This window comes from Macaca nemestrina, chromosome 15 (assembly GCF_043159975.1).
Source record: "Macaca nemestrina isolate mMacNem1 chromosome 15, mMacNem.hap1, whole genome shotgun sequence".
Lineage (NCBI taxonomy): Eukaryota > Metazoa > Chordata > Mammalia > Primates > Cercopithecidae > Macaca > Macaca nemestrina.
Genome location: NC_092139.1, coordinates 46,459,513 through 46,474,767, shown reverse-complemented (window position 1 = coordinate 46,474,767; position 15,255 = coordinate 46,459,513). Strand labels below are relative to the sequence as shown.

At 36.4% G+C, this 15,255-nt stretch overlaps 1 long non-coding RNA gene across 1 annotated transcript; it reads right to left on the bottom strand.

Moving 5' to 3' along the window:
- Positions 1-8,125: 8,125 nt before the first annotated feature.
- LOC139358835 (uncharacterized) lies at positions 8,126-14,809 on the bottom strand. Its single transcript, XR_011614356.1, has 4 exons — positions 14,593-14,809; positions 13,005-13,142; positions 10,688-10,896; positions 8,126-8,465 (listed from the first exon to the last, which is right to left on the bottom strand). It is a non-coding gene; the product is annotated as an uncharacterized lncRNA (long non-coding RNA).
- Between the last annotated feature and the right edge of the window lie 446 nt (positions 14,810-15,255).

Genomic DNA, 15,255 nt, shown 5'->3' with positions numbered 1-15,255 from the left:
TGATAGTGTGTGGTAATATTGTGGCTTTAGTTTGTATTTCCCCGGTGGCTAATATATTGACCATCTTTATACGTGCTTATTTACCATCTGTAAATCTTCCTCAGTGAAATATCTCTTTATGCCTTTTCCTGATTATCTAACTTTTTGTCTGCTGAGTTTTATGCATTCTGTATACATTTTAGATAAAAGTCCACTGCCAGATATGTGAAATGCAAATATTTTCTTCTAATAATCTATAGCTTGTCTTTTTATCTTAACAGTCTTTTACAGATCAGCAGTTTTTAACTTTGATAAAGTCCAATTTGTCAAGTTTTGCTTTTATTGATTATGCTTGTGATGTTAATTATAAGAACTCTTTGCCTAGTTCTAGACGGGGAATATTTTGTTTTATTTTTTTTCTAAAAGTTTTACCGTTTTATGTTTTGCATTTAAAGTCATGACACGTTTTGAGTTACTTTTTGTACATCGTGTGAAACACCTGCCGGGTTTTATGTTTTTATTTGTTCTTTTTTTTTGTTTTGTAAATTTTTAATTTATTTTTTATTTTTAAACTTTTATTTTAAATTCAGGGGTTCATGTGCAGGTTTGTTACATAGGTAAACATGTGTCATGGGTTTTTTATGCAGATTATTTCATCACCAAAGTATTAAGCCTAGTGCCACTAGTTATTTTTCCTGATCTTCTCTCTCCTTCCACCCTCTACCTTCTGGCCCCGTGTGTGTTGTTTCCCTCTATATGTCCATGTGTTCTCATTATTTAGCTCCCACTTATAAGTAAGAACTTATGAGATGTGATTTTCTGTTATTAGTTTGCTAAGGATAATGGCTTCCAGCTCCATCCATGTTGCTGCAAAGCATATAATCTCATTCTTTTTTGTGGCTGCGTAGTATTCCATGGTGTCCATGTACCATATTTTCTTTATCCAGTCTATAATTTATGGCCGTTTAGGTTGATTCCATGTCTTTGTTGTTGTGAATGGTGCTACAACGAACATATATGTTCATGTGTCTTTATAATAGAATGGTTTATATTCCTTTGGGTGTATACCCAGTAATGAGACTGCTGGGTCAAATGGTATTTCTGTCTTCGGGTCATTGAGGAATCACCACACTGTCTTCTACAATGGTCGAACTAATTTACACTTCTACCAACAGTGTATAAGCATTCCTTTTTCTTTACAACCTTGCTAGCATCTGTTATTTTTTGACTTTTTAATAATAGACATTCTGACTGATATGAGATGGTATCTCATTGTGGTTTTGACTTGCATTTCTCTAATGATCAGTGATGTTGAGCTTTTTTTCATAATTGTTGGCAACACGTATGTCTTCTTTTGAGAAGTATCTGTTCATGTCCTGCTCACGTTTTAATTTTTTTTTCTTCTAACTTTGTTTACATTCCTTATAGATGCTGAATATTAGACCTTTTCCAGATACATAGTTTGGAAAAATTTCCTTCCATCCTGGAAGGTGTCTGTTTACTCTGTTGATAGTTTCTTTTACTGTGCAGAAGGTCTTTAGTTTAATTAGATCCCACTTGTCAATTTTTGTTTTTGTTCCAATTACCTTTGGTGTCTTTGTCATGAAATCTTTGTTCATACCTATGTCTTGAATGGTATTGCCTAGGTTGTCTTCCAAGGATTTTGTAATTTGGGGTTTTACATTTAAGTCTTTAATCCATCATGATTTAATTTTGGTATATGGTATAAGGAAAGGGTCCACTTTCAATTTACTGTATATGGCTAGCTATTTATTCATAACACCATTTATTGAAGAGAGAATCCTTTCTCTATTGCTTGTTTTTGTCAGGTTTCTCAAAGATGAGATGGTTGTAGATGTACCATCTTATTTCTGGTTCTCTATTCTGTTCCATTGATCTATGTGTCTGTTCTTGTAGCAGTACCATGCTGTTTTGGTTACTGTAGCCCTGCAGTATAGTTTAAAGTGGGGTAGAATGATGCCTTCAGCTTTCTTCTTTTTGTTTAGGATTGCCTTGGCTATTCAGGCTTTTTTTTTTTTTTTTTTTTTTTTTTTCATTCCACATACATTTTAAAATAGTTTTCTCTAGTGCTGTGAAGAATGTAAATGGTAGTTTAATGGGAATAACATTGAATCTATAAATTGCTTTGGGCAGTATGGACATTTTAATGACAATTATTCTTCTTATCCATGAGCATGAAATGTTTTTCCATTTGTTTGTTTCATCTCTGATTTATCTGAGCAGTGGTTTGTACTTCTCTTTATAGAGATCTTTCACCTCCCCTTTCAGCTATATTCCTAGGTATTTTATTCTTTTTGTGGCAATTGTGAATAGGAGTTTACTTGTGATTTGGCTGTCAGGTGGCCTGTTGTTGGTGTATAGAAATGTTAGTGATTTTTGCACATTAATTTTGTATCCTGATACTTTGCTGAAGTTTTTTTTTTATCAGCTTGAGAATGTTTTGGGCTAAGACAATGGGATCTTCTAGATATAGGATCATGTCATCTGCAAACAGGGATAGTTTGACTTCCTCTCTTTCTATCTGGATGCCCTTTATTTCTCACTCTTGCCTGATTGCCCTGGCCAGAACTTCCAATACTATGTTGACTATGAGTTGTGAGAGATGGCATCCTTGCCTTGTATGGGTTTTCAAGGGGCATGCTTGTTTACTTCTGTTGCCTATGGGTGTCCATTTACTCCATCACCACTTGTTTAAAAGGCTATCTTTCCTCCATTGAGTAATTGAATAATTTTTGTATCTTTGTCAAAAAATCAATTAAACATACTTGCGTGGTTCTATTTTCGGGTTCTCTGTTCTTTCCCATTGGCATATGTGTCTATCCCTTTACCAATACTACACAGTGTTGATTAGTGTGGGTGTGTGTATACGTCCTGAAATTAGGAAAACTGACTCCTTGCACTACATTCTTCTTTTAAAAAATTGTTTAAGCTATTTCTAGTTGTTTTACATTTCCATCTGGATATTATAATTATCTTGTCTATATCTACAAAATTTTTGCTTGGATTTTAATAGTAATTGTGTTAAAGATGTACACCAGTTTGGAGAGAACTGGCATCTTTACTGTGTTGACTCACCCAGTACATTGTATGTATCACCATTTTATAATTTATTTGATGTACTTAATTAGTATTTTGGAGTTTACAGAAAATGAATTCCTTACATGTGTTGCTAGATTTATACTTAGGTATTTCATTTTTGAGCAACTGAAATGGTATTACATATTTCATTTCAGTGTCCATGTGCTTATTGGTAGTATACAGAAGTACAATAGATTTTTGTGTATTTATCTTTTGTTCTGTGGCCTTGTTGAACTTACTTAAAATCTCTTTTTGGAAGAGATTATGTAAAATTGGTGCTATGTCTTTGTTAACCATTTGGTAAAATTGTTAAGGTGAAAATATCTTTCTGAGCCTGGAAATTAATTTTTTGAACATTTAAAAAATTATGAATTTAGCTAACTTAACAGTTACAGGGCTATCCAAATTATCATTTTATATTTAGTTATTTGTGATAGTTTTTTTTTTTAAAGAATCAGATTGTATTCACATTCCCTGTGTTATTTCTGATATACTTGTGTCTTCTCTTTTTCTTTTCAGTTTTTGTGATGGTTAATTTTAGGTGTCAACTTGATTGGACTGAGGGATGCCTACATGGCTGATGAGGCACTGTTTTTCATATGCCTGTACAGTGTTTTTGATAGGCATTGATTTTTGAGTCAGTGAATTGAGAGAAGCAAACTCACCCTCAATATGGTCAGGCACTATCCAATTAGCTGAGGGCCCATTTGGATCAGGCAGGCAGAGGATGGGGATTTGCTCCCTCTGCCTTCTCTCTCCTTTCTGAGAGAAGGCTTTTCCTACTCCTGCCTTTGGACATCAGACTCCAGGTCTTCAGGTTTTGATTCTGAGACTTTTACCAGTGGCTTCGCAGGGGCTCTTGGGCCTGACTGGAGGTTGCACTGTCAGCTTCTTTGGTTCTGAGGTTTCGGACTTGGACTGAGCCATGCTACCAGTTTTGATCCATGCAACCAGCTTTTCTGGTTCTCCAGCTTACAGTCAACCTACTGCAAAACTTCTCTGCTTCTGTGATCCTATGAGCCACTTCCCCTTAACAAATCCCCCTCCATATATCTTACTTGTTTTGTCTCTCTAGAGAACCCTGATACAGTCCTGATAGAAGTTTGTCAATTTTATTGATCGTTTCAAAGAACCTGCTCTTTATTTCATTCACCTTCCTCTATTGTTTCTCTGTTTTCAATTCAATTCCATTGTTTTCTGCTCTAATCTTTATTAACTATTTTCTTCTGCTTAGTTTGGATTTATTTTGTTATCCTTTTTCTAGTTTATTGATGTGGCTTAGGCTATTAGTTTGAGAATTTTTCATCTGTTTGAATATACACATTTAGTGCTATAAATTTCTCTCTCAGAACTGCCTTAGAAATAGCCCAAGGATTTTGATATGCTCCATTTCTTTATTGAGTTAAATGTATTTTTTAATTTCTCTTGAGAGTTTCTCTCCAATTCTTGGATTATTTAGAAGTGTGTTGTTTAGTTTCCAGATATTTGAAGGTATTCTTATCTTTTTCTTTTCAATGTCTATTTGATTCCTTGAGGTATAAGAATCTATTCTGTGTGATTTTATTTCTTTCAAATGTGCTCAAGTATGTTTTACGTTCCAGAATTTTATCTATGTTGAGTGAGTTGTTCTGTAAATGTCAATTAGATCCTGCTGTTTAATGGTAGTGTTGAGGTTTTCTACATCCTTGTTGATTTTCTCTCTGGAACAGCAATATCAATTGTTGAGAGAGGGATGTTGAAGTCTCCAACTATAATCATGGGGGCATCTATGTTTCCTTTCAGTTCTATCAGTTTATTCTTCATATATTTTGCAATTCTGTTGCTTGATGCATACACATTAAGATTGCTATGTCTTCTTGACAGATTGACTCTTCTATTACATAATGTTATCTGATATTAATATAGACATTCTTGTATTCTTTTAATTGATATTTGTATAATATATCTTTCTCATTATTTTACTTTTAACTTACCTATATCGTTATATTTGAAGTGTTTTTTTTTTTTGTAGACAGCATATAGTTGAGTTCCGTTTTGAATCCACTCTTCCCATCCCTGTCTTTTAGTTGGTATATTTGGACTATTTACATTTAATATACTTACTTCCATGAGTGGGTTTATCATTTGTTCTTGGTTCTTTGGCTATAATAGTATAATTATTGTCTAGAAATCTTCTTTTTTTCTAAGATTCCCCTTCCTGGTCCTTTGGCTAGTGAAAAATGCTTTGTTTGCTTGTTTTCTATGTCCATTGACATTTTCAGGTTGCTTCCTTTTTTAGATCCAAGTCCAGAGGACATACCACCACATTGTTCCATGGGTTCTAAGTCCCCTAGTTTATCTGCCTTATTTTATTCACCTTTCAGAGTTCTCCTCTGTTTGTTTTATATGTCACATCCAGGATTTTTAGTTTGCTTAGAGAAGAAATAGAGAACAGTATGTCTAATCCATCTTTCTGGATGTATAAGTTAACTTAAGCTCTATATTCAGACAGACTTTGATTCCAATCTTGGCTCCAGCCCTTGCTAATTATATGTCTTTCGACAAATGACTTTCCTCTGAGCCTCACTTTCTTCTTCTGCAAAATGAGTGAAGCAGAGCTGTGAAGATAAAGTGAATTACCTAAAATAAGCATGCAACACAGTGAAAGCACATAGTAAACTCTCATTAAATGTAATTTTTATAATTATTACAACTATTATTACTATCATCATTACTGTTGCAATTGTTGCCGTTATTACTACAAGTGTTACTACTTACAAACACTTCCTTTTGGTTCTTTCTATGAGCACAAAATGTTTTCAGTGACTTACAGCTTAGAGCCTGGTTTCCTGAAATAACAATCAATGGAGAGGTCAGGTTAATCCCCTTTGAGAAATGAGGGTGATGGCAAAGATGTTAGAATTTCTTGCTCCTTTAGTCAAAGATTATGATACGTTCAAGGACACCCAAGCCCAGTTGGTGACTGGACTCTCATAATTGCAAAATTTGCTCCTGAACTGCTCTTATTCCACAGTTGCATCCCCCAGCCTTTTGCTCTTGCCTCATTATATGCCTGGTTTGTATTGTTTTCTCTCTGTTTCATGATTTGTCTCTTCCTCTTTGGATTGTTCTCACTCTCTCTGGCTGGGACCCCTCTCTCTGAAATATAAGTTTCAATGTTGTTCTGCCCAGCACTGCCTGGTGTTCTTTGGATGTGTCACTCACCTTGGTGTTGGAATGAATGGCTAGAGTTCGGGTAGTGCCAATGGTAACAAAGGATTGCTTCCAAATCACCAGTGAGAATGTGAAGGAGAGGAAGTGGGGAGTAAGAGGTGCCTCTTACTCCAGATTCTAGTCCTTATAGGTATAAACTCCTCATCCCAGAAGTAGATATGATTCCTTCCAGAAGATAACACACTCTTGCATTTTTCTTTAGTTTTTCTTTTGATGACAAACATTTTGGGAACAGTTTAGGGGAAAAAGCTTATGTAATCTCACTCCCCTCACTCCCTGAGGGATTACTTCTTTTACTTCTTGAGTGTATATTCTTCCATCTCCAGCCCTTAATATTTTCTGTTCTTCAACTTCTACATATTAATGTTGTTATTGATAAGTTTTGGGGGGACTAGAATTGTTGTTTAAAGACAATTCAAAATGAATCTAGACAAAGATAATATAGAAAATTGTAATTTATTGTTCCACTCTTATCTGACAGACTAGCTAAAAACCAATACATCTCTAAATAATGTAAAACCCTTGAGAAACCTCTGGCTGATATGCAAGAAATCTACATTTCATGTTATTCTTATATTTTGTCATGGCAAATTAAATGATTCAAGTTTTTGGGAGGCAGTAATAACAAAGCTTTAGTTTTTTTGTTTTTGTTTTTTTTAACATTGATGTACATCAATCATTTCTAACTAATGTGGGTGTTTTCCTGTTTGTAGAGTAGGGATAACAACTGCCCTTACTTCAAAGAGTTGCTTTGAAGACTAAAATAATGATAACATTTACCAAAAAGAACACAATCACACAGGGGTTTGCGATTATTATTTTTGCTGTTGCTATTGTTATTACATTATCTAATCAATGTCTCCTTTAACCAATAAACATAGAGAAATGAGGTTAGCAAAATTGTTCCATATCCAATGATTGTTTTTCTTACTGTGTGGGAATTCACAAATTTCTGGCAAATAGTTTCCCCTTAAGACAGCAACTATGTAAGATGTAGAGTACCCAAAACCTCAAGTAGGAAAACTTTTCCTATAAAATAGATTCAGAAGAATAAGAGGGGGGTCAGAAGTTTTTCAGGATTGTTCTTATTGGTTTTACTCTAACAGGTACAGGTTGGAGGCTGAAAGCTACTGAACAATTTCACCCCAGAGAGAGGTTTGAGTGAATTCAGCCAGTGGGGCGGGGAGTTTGGTGAACTCTCTCAGAATAAGAAAAAGGAATCTAACTGTGAACTTGAAAGACAGCATTCTTAAAAGTAAGTTAAACCAAAACTTAAAATAATTTAAAGTTAGGATATTGGTTGACTTTCTCTTTAACACTTGACTTTAAGCTGACACAGGGTGAGTATACCAGAATGGTTATTCCTTTCCAAAACTAGTCTATGAAAATAAAGACAGAGAGTTAATTCCCATTTGTACAAAGAAAACCCAGTCCTTTCCTGGACTTGGCAGAAGATGAAAACTATGAGCACCTATTCAGTGTTCTTCCACGGGCTTCTCACGTAAAGCTGACATTTCTTGTAGCAACAATCTCTGCCTCATCCTTTCACTGTGCGTCACTCTGGGGTTAGACCTAACAAATTGTCAATGTTTCTGCTTCGCTCCCCAGGACTCTTTTTTTCTCCTTGATAGTCTCAGTGGTGACAGATTTCCCTTCCATCTTTCCTTAGCCCCAGATTGTTTTAATTACCACTGCTGTGTTTTGTTAGATGGTAAACTGTGAAAATGGCTTTAGGTGGCTTAGTTTTTTTTTTTCAAACAAAACACAAACACTTGCTTGGAGTAAAAGGAGGTGCATATGACCTAGGGATATATTGATTTACTCATTTATTCACTAGGAAGGGAAGCGGAACTAAAGATAAGAGGTAATTCATCTGCTGTGCTCACCGCATTTTGACTGCAGAGATTTTTCTTAGTTCATGCTCTATTGACAGTGTCTGCAGAAAGTGGGGAGAAGATGGAACTTTGTATTTCATTAGGAGATCTTAGTCTCTAAATTATCCCGAATTGTTTTCTTTACACAGTCTTGATAAAAGGGGAGGTGGGAAGAGGTCAGCACCTCTGTAAACGTGGGCTACTCAACAGTGAGGTGTGAGTACAGATTAGACATTGCCGAGCACTTATGGCAGAGTGCCTAAGGCAGGTCCTCCCTCTTCTAAGCCGCAGTTTTCTCACCTGTAACATGGGATAATAATAAAAACTTGTTTAATGTGTGTGTGTTGCGAGTGGGGTGGGTGTTTGCTAATGTTCAAATGTACTACAGGTTGTGTGTTTACAATAGCTCTTGTTATTAATGACAGAGGACCTTCAAGCTCCTTGACTGGCTTCCTTTAGAAACCTAATCTAGCACAGTGTCTAGTTTATTAAGAGGGCTTGATAGAGGAGCATTTTCTTGAAAAACTGGAGTCAACTTTGACCTCTTAAAAATGGGAAACATCTTTAGGGGAAGAAACTCTATGGTCCATTCTACAGAAATAAAAGCATCATGTAGCTAACACTGTAAATAAAAGTTCAGCTTAGCATTTAGGTTTTGCTTTGGTAGTATTTATACAAATGCATGTACTTCACATGTCCTTAGTTGGGAAAAATACCTGTCATTGATATATTACCAATACTTACAGCATTGTGTGTTTATTAAGGACTTAGTTCTTTCTTGGTTTCTGTCCTAATTGCATTATATATCCTAACCTACTTAATATCAATTTAATTTTCACACAAGGCCAAAAAGTAGACACAGTTGTTATTCTATATTTTAGACAATAAAACAGAGAGATAAAGGTAGCAGTGACAAATTAGTAGTGCCAGATTTGGTAAACTTCTGGAGACAAATCTAATTTTAGAGTTTTATTTTGGACATTTTCTGTTTTTGCTGTACGATGATGGAGTTCTTTTTGCCTAACTGCACGTACTCTGCCACCTCTATGCAGGGCAATCTAAATATGTCACTGTTCATTAGCTATTTGTACAAACGATCATGCTGCATTTTTAGAATGTCATATTTGACAATGTGTTAAATAGCCCTCTGCTATGAATAGCCCACTGTATGAATCAGCGTGCAGACTGGCAGGCTTGTTCTTGTAAAATCAGTTCTAATGTAGACTTGCCTAATCACAAACCACCTTCTTTTTCTTCCTCCATAGCTCTCCAGCAACTTTGGATAAATAGTGCTTTAGCTAACAAAAGCTCCTGCCTCCATCCTGGGCATTGCTGCTTCCTTTTCTGCCTTAAAGCTTGGTTGCTCTGCTGTTAAACAAGTAACAGCAGTTTCAGCACCGGGGACAGCATATTTTAATGACGTGGTAATGGAATGTAGAGTCAGACATGCCTTGATTAAAATGGAGTACTCTGATTAAAGATTACCCTCCATTCCCATTTCTTCATGCAACTCCAATTTTTCTTCTGGTTACCAAGTTTCATTCCCAGTCACTGAAGACAGCAATGCAGTTTGTGTATGCTGTGCCTCCAAATAACTTTTAATTAGACATTTAAATTAGACTGGTGCTGGTTCACTGAATCCAGAGTTTTTATATTTTCCAATCCAATTATTAGATGTTTTAATTTACCAATTCATGGCTTGCTATTTATTTTAATATTACTTACCATGGCATTAAACCTATAATTCCTGGATTTTCTCATAAAGAAAATTAGATATAAATGTCTGAAATTAAGAACAAAAAATCCTAAGTGGTCAAATATATAATAAAAAGTAAATAAAGTAAGCTTAAGTCATCAAATCTGTAATCAAAAATAGCCATTTTCTAGACAGGTGCTGGCGAGGGAGAATGAACAAAAGTACTGTAATGTGAAGGAGAGGACATCTGGAATATCCTACGGGATTTCGTTGTGCTTTTTTTGAAGGTGAAAGTGGATACGGGCCTTCCTGATGAACCCATTTTGGTCTCTACTGGCCAGAATTCAGTCACAGTTACAGGCTATCAGAGTCCTTTCAGGATAGGGGAGACTGAGGCATGAGGTGTGGAGTTAAGTAGATGTGAGGAAAATTGACATGGCCCTTCTGAACATTTATTGAATACTTGTAATACATTGGGCATTTTCTGAGTGCTTTTGCTCATTTAACACATACTGTTATAAAGTATGAACTATTACTATCTCCATTTATAGAAGAGCAAATTGAAGCACAGAGAAGTTAAGTAACTGGTCCAAGGTCACACAGACAGTAAGCACTGGGAGTGAGATTTGAACTCAAGCTGACTGGTTCCTGAATTTGCACTTTGTGTGCTTACTCTGCCATACCTCTCCAAAAAGGCAGATAGTGAAAAAAAAGAAAAAGCTGGGCTCATCTGTCAAATCAGTCACAAATGGTAAGAGTTCTTGCCTAATATAGTCATTGTGAGGATTAAATTGGATAATTCATGTTAACATGCTTAGCCTAATACCTGGCACAGAATGTTATTCATAGTGGACTTTAATTGAAAGCTTGCTGCATGTCTTCAAGATGAAGAAAACCATTTAGTGATGATGACAATGATGATAATGGGACAGAAGTATAAGGAGGGAGCCTAAAGCAAACCCTTAGATGTGGCTTCAGGCACTCCCATCATTATGCAGTGCTCCCAGTCTTGATGGTGGTGGATGGAGTCATGAACTGAGGGGATAAAGAGGGATTGAGGGGGATAAATGATTCGTCTTCCCTTCATGCTCCAGTGCATAGAAACTGGATTTTAACACTAAACAACCCCTGTTCCCAACCACGGGCAGAGCCCCAGGCCATCCATGTGCATCCTTTCATCAGTCTGGGGAACTTTCTGAAGCAGTGCCTGGCAAAAGTCCAGGGGGGACCCATTGTTTCCACTCACCAGCAATTCAGAGAAAACATTCACAAGCCAAGCATCTTCTGGGCTCCTTATGAAGATGCATGCTCTGCCCTCAAAGCGTTCATTGTCCAAGGGTAAAAATAAAGCATGTGTATATTTAGTGAAGAATATGAGACTGGGAACTGAGGGACAGACATAGGGACAGTTAGTGTGTCTCTTCTGGGAACAGCAATCAAGATCTTTTTCAAGAGTTTTATCTGAGGATTTGAGTCAGACACAAAATCGAGGTTTTGGTGAACTTTCAGTGATACGTCTTGTGTAGCCTTGGTGTAGGAGAGAAATTTTCAGTTACTCCATGCCCACTGCTGAAGCTGAAATGGGTCATATTCCATCTGTTTTTGTCTCCTATATAAGTTTATTTTGTGAGAAGGGAGGTTACCTATGATCTGAGGTTAGTCAGCCAGATGATCTTTCCTAGAACTTCACACCTTGACCCAGTCACCCAAGAACACAGTAACTATAGGTCATACATAATAAAGATGGTACTCTGCCTGGCTAGGGTTTTCTTATTGCAATAGACAAGGAGACTATTGCTCTGCTGTCTGCATCTTGTTCTCTGTCACTCTCTTGGCTCTCACTTCTTCCCAAACCCAACCACTCACTAATTCTTTGAGTCCTCAATAATTTTCCAATATCTTCCCTATTATTTAAATTAGAATCAGTGTCTGATACTGAAAACCAATAACCCCAACTTACTAATAATACTACTGCTAATACTGCCTCAAAATGAAATTTAGTCATAGAAACAGCCACAGTCCCATTAGGGTTTTATAGGATGCTGTTATTAATATACCATATTGGGAACTGCATGCCTATGACTCTTAGGTTTTTCTTTTTTATATCCCTAACATTGTACATGAATTTGTGATAGTAACCACCCTGGCTTTCAGTTTTACTAAAGTGCGTCAATAAGGCTTCTGAAGCCATGGGGATCTTTGAATTTTCTATAGTGTGAGATAAGGCTCTTTCTCATTACTCTAAGAATAGCCCAGCTCCTAAAGCCATTCAGAAATCCACAGAGGGAGATCTGGCTCGCAGGCCTTGCAATAAACTCTTATTAATACTATCAAAAGTAATCTGCTTTTGTCTTGACCTCACTTTAGATTCTCTGCAGGTATAATGGACAGATTTGTAGGGTTTCCTTTTCCTTTTTAAAAGACTAGATAAACGTACCTTTCTCTCATCAGATTATAAAAGTCTAATATAAATGGAAAGTTCATTGCTCTCCTTGATAACAGACGTAATCTTCCCAGTGGATGCCCTCCTGTCAGAAGACATGTGAAATAGGCCTAGAGATTGTTTTCGGTTAAAACAGCCTGAAAATAAGCTTGATTTCCCAGTTTGTGCACTTTAACCTCTCTCCAACGGATGTAATGGGAAAATGCTTTTTATCAACTTTCAGTGAAGAAAAGATATATGCTTTCTATTGTTCACAGTTACAATACAAGGTCCTATGCAGGCTGGTTATAATTGGTCCTAATGTTCAACTCATCAATTAGACCAGGCTCCTTATTACTTATTTCTTTTGGTGGTGGGTAGGTGGGAGCCTTGGGAGGAGGAGTGAGAAACTGTTAACATCAATGTTGGTTTTACTTTAAGTATTAAAATAAGCTTAGACTCAAAGTATAGATAAAAGCAAATCAAAGCAGCACTCACTGAGTACATTCAGCATTTTATACCTCACAACATGTGTTTTTTTCTGTCACCTTGGGTTATGTAGCAAATTGGAAGCCTTCATACACCTTTGACCCAAGGGAAAACCAAGGCTTACACACACACACACACACACACACACACACGGACATTTGACTCAAATCACACAGCTAAGCAAACACTGTTCTGAATGAGATTTTGGATATCAGACTGTTGGCTCATTTACCTTGGTTAAACAGCATGACAGGGAGGAGAGCCCAGGAAAGAGAGGTGGGATTTGAAAGCAGCAGACCAGAGCTGTGCTTCCAGCTCTGTTCCTTCCTGGTTAGCTGTGTTGTGGCAAGAGTAAGCCTTAGTTTTTCATCTGTGAAATAGGAATAATAACAGTGCCTGTTTTTTTGGTGAAGAACACTTTGTAAAATGCAAAGTACTTTAAAAATCCAATTATTATATATTTATGATAATAATTATGTATTGAGCATTTACTATGTGCCAGGCACTGACACACATTATTTTCTTTTTATATTGTGAAATAAAACATATATCAAAAAGTTCCTAACACATCATTATATTGTGTAAGAATTTGTGAAGGTTACATCTGTGAACTACCACCACATCAAGAACCAGAATGCCATCAGCAAACCAGAAACCGTGAGTACACATCTCTCTTCTTCCTTCCCCTAGAGGTAACCTCCATTTTAGGGTTAAAGCAATCATTTATATGCTTTTCTTTATATTTTTAATAATCCACAAATAACAGTTTAGTTTTGCCTGTTTTTTTTTTTTTTTTTTTTTTTTTTGATAGAGTCTCGCTCTGTCGCCCAGGCTGGAGTACAGTGGTGCAATCTCGGCTCACTGCTACCTCCGTCTCCCGGATTCAAGAGATTCTCCTGCCTCAGCCTCCAGAGTACCTGGGATTAGAGGCACCCGCCAATACGCCGGGCTAATTTTTGTAGTTTTACTAGAGATGAGGTTTCACCATGTTGGCCAGGCTGGTCTCAAACTGAACTCCTGACCTAAGGTGATCTGCCTGCCTCAGCCTCCCAAAGTGCTGGAATTAAAGGCATGAGACACTATGCCCGGTAGTTTTGCCTTTTTTTGAACTTTATGTTGATTGAATCAAACGGTATGTATTGTTTTGCATTTGGTTTCCTTTATTGACATAGTGTTTTGAAGATTCATTCATCTCGTTCTGTATAGCTGTAGTCATTCATTTTCATTACTTACAGTATTCTACTGGGTGAATATATAAGAATTTATCTAAACCTCATACCATTGATTGACATTTAGATTGTTTCTCGCTTTGTGCTCTTGTGAATGATGCACTCATAAATTAGTACATGTATCTTGATGCACATATGTATGCAATTCTGTAGGCTATGCATTAGCAGTGCAATTACTGAGTCACACACAGATTGTATATATCTTTAATTCTATTAGACACTGTCTGACTGCCTGTAAAAAGGTAGATGTCCCAATTTACACTCCCACTAGCAAGTATAAGAATTTACTTTGTTCCATACCCTCTCAAGCATTCAATATTTTTGTATGTTTAAGTAATGATGAGTCTGGTGTCCATATAGTGGCATCTCACAGCGGTATTAATATGCATTTCCCTGATTACTAGCGAGGGTGCATCTGTTTATAAGTTTATTTATCTTCTTTTTGAAGTGTTTGTTCACAGGTACTGCTTATTCTTTATTGGGTTGTCTATCTTTTCTCACTGATTTGTAGGTTTTAGAAAACAATAATCTAGCCCCAAGTCCTTTGTTGGTTTTCTATGTATCACATATACTTTCCCCTCTATGCTTCACCTTTTCTTTCTCTGATGGTGTCTTTTGATGAACATGCTTCTTCTTTTAAATGTTGTTTAATTTAGTAATCATTTCCCCTATGCTTACGGCATTTTGTGTCTTGTTATATGAAATCTTTCATTTCACTGAAGTTGTGAAGACTTTTTAAATATTCTTTTGTAAAATATTCCAGTCAATGTGGGGACACAACAATTCACCATCAGGCAGCTGAAGTTAAGCCACTAGTGAGGAAGGGCAGAAAGAAAATGTAGATTTCAGGTTAGTGACACCCATTTTACCTTTGAGTACTTAGAAGGATCTGTTCAAGGAAGCAAAAGTACATAGAAAGTAGGATAGATGCAGTAGGCTGGTCCAGGGTTCTATGGTTAGGTCATGGAAGATAAATGTTTTTTTTCTTTCCCTCCATTTCAGGCACATGCATGCACACACACACACATGCACACACACACACACCCCCCAAAACAAAACCATAATGAGCTGCTTTATTTTGAGGGGGTTGGCAATTCTGATCTAGTTACTGTTTGCAATAAAGAAAAAAATTCTGGAGAAAAGAAGGATAACCAGAGCTTTGATACAGTATTTCTCCTAGCATGGAAAACATAATTTGGGTAAAATTTAAGACATGAAAGAAGATGGAAGAAATTTTGAAATTGAGGTTTAGAA